General features: G+C 35.7%; 1 pseudogene across 1 annotated transcript; it reads right to left on the reverse strand.

The window, feature by feature from the left end:
• Window positions 1-470: 470 nt before the first annotated feature.
• On the reverse strand, window positions 471-3,572 carry LOC143579517 (protein TRANSPORT INHIBITOR RESPONSE 1-like; annotated as a pseudogene). Its single transcript, XR_013143475.1, has 3 exons — window positions 3,112-3,572; window positions 1,949-2,441; window positions 471-1,221 (listed from the first exon to the last, which is right to left on the reverse strand). The product of XR_013143475.1 is annotated as a protein TRANSPORT INHIBITOR RESPONSE 1-like (transcript).
• Window positions 3,573-9,005: the final 5,433 nt, after the last annotated feature.

The following is a 9,005-nucleotide window of genomic DNA, read 5'->3' on the forward strand; positions in this document are numbered from 1 at the left end:
AACTACCAAGGTTTCAAAAATCTTCAAATTTGTCCAACTCTCATGCCACTTGTTCAAATTTGGTTAGTATACTGGTTCAAGTTTCTTTTTTTTTTTTTCTGTTAAGTCTTTTTTCTTAACTACTTCTTTCTCTAATAGTTGGATTACTAAATAATGTGTAATATTTAAACCAAAATGAACAACTAAATACAAAATATTTTTTTAGTTTTTCTTGAATATCCATGATATAAATTGGTTTAAAAAGGGTAATTCACAGATACTTCAGTTTTCATAATTGTCAACCTCAAGTTTCAAATTTAAGTCTCAAAAACACACTTGACTCGACCCCTAATTAATTCTCAAATACTTAAATCACCTTAAATAGTAAAATGATTACACATTGTCTAGTCCTTTGCCTAGAAAAACAAGATACAAACATAGATATCCAAGGAACCAAGCTAGCTAACGACATTCGGTTCGTCAACCCAAGCCTAGAGGGTCACAACAAAAGGCGGAGCATCCTTTCGTGGTCCAGCCACAGTTCGGTACACATAAACCTTGCTAGCCGCCACATCATCATCACCTTCATCTTTGATCACCTCTACGTTTAACCGACTCATCTCTTCAGCCAACTTCTTACACCCGTCCATAGTTACATTACAATCTGACATCCATAACGACCGCATTGACTCGTACTGGGTCAAACCCGACATCAATGCAGAATCTCCAAATGGGCAGTCCCGTATTTCTACCCTCTTCAGCTTCGGGCAGCCTCTCATCACATACTCCATGCCCAAATCACTACTGCCCCGCAAAAGCAACAGATAATGTCTCAAGGTTTTTTGCGTATTTCCCTATGTACTCGAAAGCTAAATCCGTTAATAGGCCAGAAACCGAGAGCCGTTGTAGTTTGATGCACGTCTTCACAATGGCACCAAAGGCCTCGTCCATGGGCTCATTGGTTAGGTAATCGGGTTCCCTCGGGTTCATGATGCAAAGACGAAAGTGGGTGAAATCTGGGCAGTTTTGGGCAACTGTGATCACAGCGGCGTTGGTCATTCTTTGGCAGAAGTAGAGTATGTAATGGAGCTTCGGGCAGCCACTGGATACTGCCACCAGACCCGACTCGGTCACACCAAGTTGTTGGTCAAACGGGTCAACTGGAAAGACTCGGAGCTCTTCTAGTAGCAGGCAGTGGGATCCAACCGCTTCTAAACCCTTGTCCCCTACTGTATCTACAACCTGAGAAAAGAACATTATTTTTTCTGAATATTTTAATCATAAAATCTTTTAAATCATTTTACTTACTGGATTTTTGTTCAGATACTATAATTTCAATACGCATATCTGACAAACTAATTATTTATATAAAGGTACTTCTTGTGAAAAAAGTGTTTAGGCCAGCCCGGATTGACCAACCATCTGATCTACCTGTTTTTGCCTATCCAATCTACATGTTTTGGCCCGTTATTCAATCTGCCTGTTTTGACCCCTTACCTGATCTGCCCACTTTTTACACATTGCTATCCTGTTAATTTACCCCTTTTGACCCGTTATTCAATTTACCTGACACTGACCCTTTATCCAATCTGCCTGGTTTTGACGCATACCCAATCTTCCTGTTTTGACCTGTTTCCCGATATGCCAGTTTTGACATGTTACCAGTCTGCCCATTTTTTACCCGTTACCCAATCTGCCCATTTTGACCCATTACACAATCTACCTGCTTTTTTCCCCATTCCCAATCTGCCCATTTTAACCCATTAAACAACCTACCCATTTTAACCCGTCACACAACCTACCCGTTTTAAAACCGTCACACAACCTACCGTTTTGATCCATTACACAATCCTGCCCGTTTTGGCCCGTTACACAATCTACTCACTTTGATCTGCTATCCAATTTACCCATATTGGCAATTTTAAAAAATACCAAAAAGTCCCAAAAAGGTCGCAGTGAAGCAACTTACCCAAAGGCGAACAAGCCGTTTGGATCGAGCAAGAATCTGTTCAAGTTCATCAGGCCCGATATTTGCATAACTCAGATTCAAAAACATCAAATACCACACACGGGATACACAGCCGGTAGATGAAGCAAAGTAGCATCCCAAAAACCCGAAAGTGTAACTAAATTTCCACATTTACTGAAAGCATCTTCAAGCCCGTAAACTGCACTAGACACGAGTTCTTCCATAAACGACCCCGTACCAAGCTCGGTCAACTGTGGGGCCAGGACAAGAAGCCTTTTCAATTGTTCCAAAATTTACTTTCCGATTAACTTTCAAAACACGTAACGACTTGCATCTGGATACAAGACTCTCCAAAGCATCAAAACTGACTTCACTAGTCAAAGTTGAGAAAATTAAGAACTTCTAACGAGGTTAGTTTTCCGGAAAGTAACTTAACCAGTCTCCACCAAGATCATCAATCCCATTCTCTTGTATGTCTAATTCTGTCAAGTTTCTGCAAACTCAATGTTTGATGATCTGATATGTTAAAGCAAGATATGATAGAAGATATGATATGATAATTGATCAATATTCTACAACAATAGCATATACAGAGCCGTTCAATTTGAAACCAACACAATTACCGGAACTTTTATAGCGGTGCAAACGAGCCGAGCCCAAGCTCATATAAGCTTGAGCTCGGCCCGGCTCATTTCAAGCTCCTTTTCTAAAGCACTAATTCTGCTCGTGAGTCACTTTCACAAGCTCGAGCTCGGTTGGTTTATTGTTATTAAATAATTTATATGCATTTTAAATATTGTTACATGTTTTTTTTAATTGTAATTTTAATATATAACATAACATATATAATTTATTTCCTTTATCATAATTTTATTTATAATCAACATTATCATATAAAATATATTTCATACATTAAATAAAAATTATATTAATAATCTCGTTTAGACTCGTGAGTCCGCTCATGCTCGATAAGTGAAGCTTTGAAACTGGACTCGTTTATTAAACACGCTTATTTTAAAGCTCTATATCTGTTAAGCTCAACTCAGTTGGAGCTTTTAACAAGCCAATCTCAAGTAACTCAGGAGGAGCCGGATGTGGACATGTATAAGTAAAGTAATATAGAAGCTTAAAAAACACATGCAACATATGTAAAACTTACTTACTTGCAATAAGTAGCAATAGCTTCGAGGCCTAGAGTACTAAACCCCTCACAACTCAACAAAGACAAGGCTTTAAACTCATCAAAATTAAGCGCCAAATACTCCAAACTCTCGTCCGTAACCGCCATCCTCTTCAGCCTCAGCTCCTCCAGCTTCGGATACGCCGTCGCGAATACATTCAGCCACGCCTGCACATCGGCGCCCCAGTCGTACGGCACCAGGTTGAAATCCGAAAACCTAGGCTTGCCTTTCAGCGTCACGCTCCGGATCGCCGGAAACCTAGCGGCTACGGTTTCCGGCGAGACGGAGTAGCAGTTACGGATGGACACGTGGCGCCGGCTCAGACGCTCGGCGTTGTACCAGTCCTTGCAGACGAGTGACACCGAGTTCCGGTCCTTGTCGGAGTTGAGGAATGAGAAGGTTCGTTTTAGAAACTCCTCCGGCAACGACGGCGTTGGATCCATGCCCAGTTTTAGTTGACAAAGTTTTATTATTGGAAGGAGGAGGTGAGATTTGATGGGGGTATATATATAATAATAATAATAATAATAATAATAATAATAATAATAATTTATTCGAGTAGGAAAGCCATTACTGGAGCTGGGTGGTGTCTTTTTATCTTTCCACCATTACTTTTTCAAATTAAAATCCAGACCTTGTCTCTCTACCGGCAAACATTAATGGGCCTTTTGGAGGTGTGTATATTTCGTTCACTTTTAAATTATTAATTGGTTTCATACGGTTTGTCTTGTTACGTTGTGGTGTTTGTGGAAGGTTAGAAACGATATGGTGCATACTGGCTCGATTGTGACAGTTGGTGGTGTTGTGAAGGAGGTTAAAGCACTTAGTTATCTTTGGGTTAAAAATAGGTCGAGTGGATCTTCGCTCTCATGGTCAGATTGGGAAAAGTTTGGTTGCTTTTAAGTGGGTTTGCTGTGTTTTCTCTTATGTTGTTGCGTTTTGGTCCGGTTCAAGTAGCTTGCTTGGCCAACTCTGTTGTACTTTCTAATTTTTCTAATTGATTTCGTTTGTCTTTCAAAAAAAAAAACTATGGAGGGGTGGCAAATGGGTTGGGTCGGGTCAAAACAGGTTAGGGTTCAATGAGTCAATTTAAAAAAAAAAGTTGTTTTGGTTAGGATCGGAACGGGTCTGGGTCAGAACATGTCATAATGGTCTGGGCCAGAACATGCCAAAATAGGTTTCGAGTTGATTTTTGTAGCGCGGACGACGAATGAGACATTTTGGGTTTTTACTTTTACTTTTTTTTTTTTTTTTTTTGAGTTATGTTTTCATTATTTCTTTGAAAATTTTTCTAGAGGTTTTTTTGAAGTCAACCCTTATCTCTTGATTCATTTGATCTCGTTCCAACTTTTCTTTTTTTTAGTTTGACCTATTTTAAGCTATTAAACATTTCTTATCAACTCAAAGCAACCCAAAAGTTATTTTAACAAGCTATTATGATCCGAAATAAGTTATATAGGTCAAAATTTTGTCTGGCGTATATTATATATATATATTAATAGTGAAATCTAGTTGTCTCACAAAATTATTATTTCTTTTACTATTCATTGTTTTAATATTAAATTACGGTCTCTTTTACCATTTACTATTTTAATATTTTATTAATTATAATCACTAAATCATTATCCATAATTTCACAATTAAAATGATGGATTTTGCTTTCTTTATTTTATTTTTTTGTTTAAACTAAATAAAATACTTAACAAACTATATTTTTAAACACTAAACTTGAGCGAGTGTCGGCTTTTTTTCGGTTAAATTGTTTTCTTAAACTTTGTTTTCATATTTTTTATAGTCTGTCTTTATAATGACCGAATTTTTTTTCATGATTTAAAAATATCCCATCGTCGCATGGTTTTATACCCGCGTTTCAGCGTTTGACACCTTGCCTTTAAAATACTTTTTTTTTTGCTTACTAATTTATGTTTATGAATTTGTGTTGGTACCGCTGATAGTAACCAAATTTATGTTGGTTCACAGCTGTAACGAGCCGGGTTTTTGGTTCTACATATGATATAATTTGTTGTATTTTGGCATAGACGGCTTTGTTTCTTTTGTTTAGTTTCGATGTCGTAGCTTGATACAGAATGACTTTGCTTCGGCATCGAGTTTATAGTTTAACTTTTTTACGTATATGTTTTTGTTCGATTTAACGGTCCCGTCGCGAAGCACGGGTCCTAAATCCTAGTTTTTAATTAAGAAAGGATGTAGTATATTGTGGTGTTGTGTTTGCATTTAATGTGCATGTTACGAAACATAAGACAAATGAATCGCGTAACGTGGTAATGTCGGTTTGGTTATGAAAGTAGGCATATGGCATATGGGCCTATCCGGTTTTGACACCTAGCTGAAAACAACACTTGGCATGTGAGGTACCATGACCCGACTCTCCAAACACCGGTTTTATATTTGTAAATTAACCGAAATATATAATGTATAAAAACCACTCCAATAAAAAAGAATCTGTCTTGACGCATGTGATTAGGGACCACTCTGCACCCTTAATCAAGTTATATAAAAACCATATTCCCCTATAACAAATAATAACAATGGTGGTGGTGGTGAAGAAAAATAAAAATAAAAATCAAAATAAAACAAATTCATCCGTAAAAGTGAGTTAGTTTTAAATAAAAAGTTTGATTTTCCTAAGAAGGCTAATAATGAGGGTATTTTAGTCTAACACTTTAATATCAAAACCTACTTACTTTAATATCAAAACTCACTTAATTACATTAATTTCAAAAACCCACTTACATCTTCACTCATCTCCTACAACCACCACCACTCCACCGCCTACCGCCACCACAACTGTCACCCACCGCCACCACCTCGTCGGAAAAGTCCGAAAAAACACAATGTAAAAAACACTATAAAGAAAACACAATGATAAAAAACACAATAAAAAAACATAATTGTATGACACAATGTAAAAAACACAATGATAAATACAATTGTATAACACAATTTTGGTAAAACACAATACGTAAAAAACCCACTAATTTTTTTTTAAAATTTTATATAACAATGTGGTACTCATATAAAAGATAAAAAGGCACTCGTTATTATGGTAAATTTGTTTTTCAATAAAAACGTCGTAAAAAAAATTTATGGACGTTTTAAAATGATGGAGAAATTTGGCATGTGACTTACATGTGGAGAGAGAAAGTCAACAAATGTGTTATTCCTTTTATATCATTTACCTTGTGTTCATACTTGATTTCCTCATAAACTAATCTCAACCCTCCATATTCAAAATCAATGGACAATATTACTTCTTATCCTTCCTACAAAAACTATACTTCTTATTATAACCTAACCCCCGTAAAAATAATGATCATTTACAAAAATCTAAATAACATTGTTATAGAATCTAAACCAACCCAACTTGGTTGAAGCATCATATGACTAATGAATCTAAATGCTCCAAAATCATTAAAGTTTTAATCCAGAATCTTGGTGCACCATTGTTATTATTTTGTTACATTGGTTTCTAATGATCCTAACTATTGTCTTTTGGTCACTGCTAGTCCCAACTAATAAATTGGTTGCTGATGTTCCCAACTTTTAAAGTATTTGTTCCTAACGGTCCGCGACTAACAGAATCCTAACACCATTAGTTTCAGGTCGTCCGGAAAACGTTTTTGGCCGGAAAATTCAAATTTGTTGTCGAAAAACACCACCTGAACACTGCACCCACCGCCAATTGACTCACCGCTACCACTTGAGCACCATCAACCGATTCCGACGATGGTTCTAGGGTTTTCGGCAACATCAATAATTGGGGATTTTACTAGAAAAAGGTTCCTAAAGGTCCGATACGAAGTTACCAAGATGTTTGGGACGAAAATATTGAGTTTTCGGGAGAAAAAAATTGATTTTTCCGGCCAAAACTGTTTTTTCTGGCGACCTAAAACTAACGACGTTAGGATTTTGTTAGTCGCGGACCGTTGGGAACAAATAATTTAAAAGTTGGGACCATCGGTAGCCAATTCATTAGTTGAGACCAGTAGTGATCAAAAGACAATAGTTAGGATCATTAAAAACCAATACACCTATTTTTTTAGATTCCATATTTCAGCGGCCAAATAAAAAGCACAGGTGCATCAACAAGAAGCCAAGCAAATCAGTTTAGAGCATTCTCAACATATTCTCTAAAAATATGTGAGGGAAATCTGTAAATTATATGACATGGTTATAAGTGGTTGTGAGTAGAGGAGAGAAAAATTTTATATATGGAAAAGTTAAATTTGGGGTTTAACTGTTCATACACTATAACTTTTTAATATTTTCTGAAAGTGGTTGTGAGTGAAGAAGAAAGAAAATACAATGATAAAGGTATAAAAGGTAGTATTTAATTGAACAGAAAAAAGATAACACCTTAATTTTTAGTGTAGTTCTATGATATTTATAGATATATGGTAGGAAATTGGCTATAAATGCCATTACCAACACCAAAAAACTAAACCCGCTCCTGGGTCTTTATTCCACCTTTCCCGAGTAATAGAATTCCATTTTGAATGGTTTTTACCCAACTGAATGTAGTCACAATAATCTCATCCACCATTTTAAACTTTTTCCCCTAATTAATTTCTTGGATTCTATTTATTTGAATCACACTTTCCTTTCAATTTCAATAGTACAAGTGTACTACCCATAATCGATATAATCTAATCCACATCATTTTGTCTTCCATAAATAAAGTGACATTTTTTATAAGAAAGTTTTAGCTGGACACTTGATTTTCTTTTGAAGTATGCTATTACTTGAAATTGGATGTTTATTATGGCGACTTAGAAAACTACTATTTTGTATTGTTTTTAACAAGATGATGAAGAACCAAATAACATGTTTTATATTTATACGATTCTTGCTTATAATGTTATGATGCGTGTGTGTGTGTTTTTAACTCGATTATAAATTGATGAAAGATTTCAAGCAAATATTGGAATATTTTCAAATAAAGCACTTATTTTTAACCCAGAATTCAGGTTATTCAAATCAGATCCTAATCCAACCCAAACTTTGAATTCGGTTTTAAACATACTGGATTCAAATAAGCATATTCAAATCAGTTTTCCGAATCTTATTATCATTATTAATTGAATTATTAAAAAAAAGTTTAGATTACATCGAAACAGAAGGCAAGCGGGCAACAAGCTGCGCCGCTTGTTGAATTATTAAAGAAATATTTGAATCTTATTCAAATTCAAAATTAGGTTTCAATATTCGAATAAACTGACACCAACCCCAAGAGCATCCTAGTATGTCATTCCCTACTAAATAGTAGTTTATATATTAAAGTTATGGTTATACTTTGTTGATTTACATATTAAAATAAATATAACAGTAATAAAATAAAGAGAGTCGGCCCATTTAAGAGTCATGGGCCTCTCAACCCATCCCAGTCCAGATTCCAGAATACAGAAACATAAACATGAAGACATGAAGTTGTAACTTTTGGCGGGTTGCTCTTCCTACTCCTAGTGCCTCGTTTGAAAAGCATAAATATGACATGTCAATTGACTAGGATATACAGAAACTGTCACACCTCGACTAGCACAATGCGGAAGTGTAAAACGGGAATGTAACAGACACCTCTAGTATCAACACATTGTTTATAAAGAAACATTACAAACTAATTTACAATACATTACATTTCTTTGTTCTATCATTGTTTTACAGTCTAGGTGATACAAACAAAACTAGTTCGTTAACTATACATTCTTACTAATAATGTCCTTGCTTCTATTCACATAGCATCAACCACACACTTCAGGTAAGTGACAGATCACCAAATCACTCCGATTTAGGTACACCTGAAAAGCAGTTTAAAACGGGTCAACTACTAGAGTTTGTGAGTTTCACGAGTTTCAAGA

The sequence above is a fragment of the Bidens hawaiensis genome, unplaced genomic scaffold (genome assembly GCF_021521415.1).
Source record: "Bidens hawaiensis isolate Kalapana, Puna unplaced genomic scaffold, B.hawaiensis_p1.1 tig00029866_1, whole genome shotgun sequence".
Classification (NCBI taxonomy): Eukaryota; Viridiplantae; Streptophyta; class Magnoliopsida; order Asterales; family Asteraceae; genus Bidens; species Bidens hawaiensis.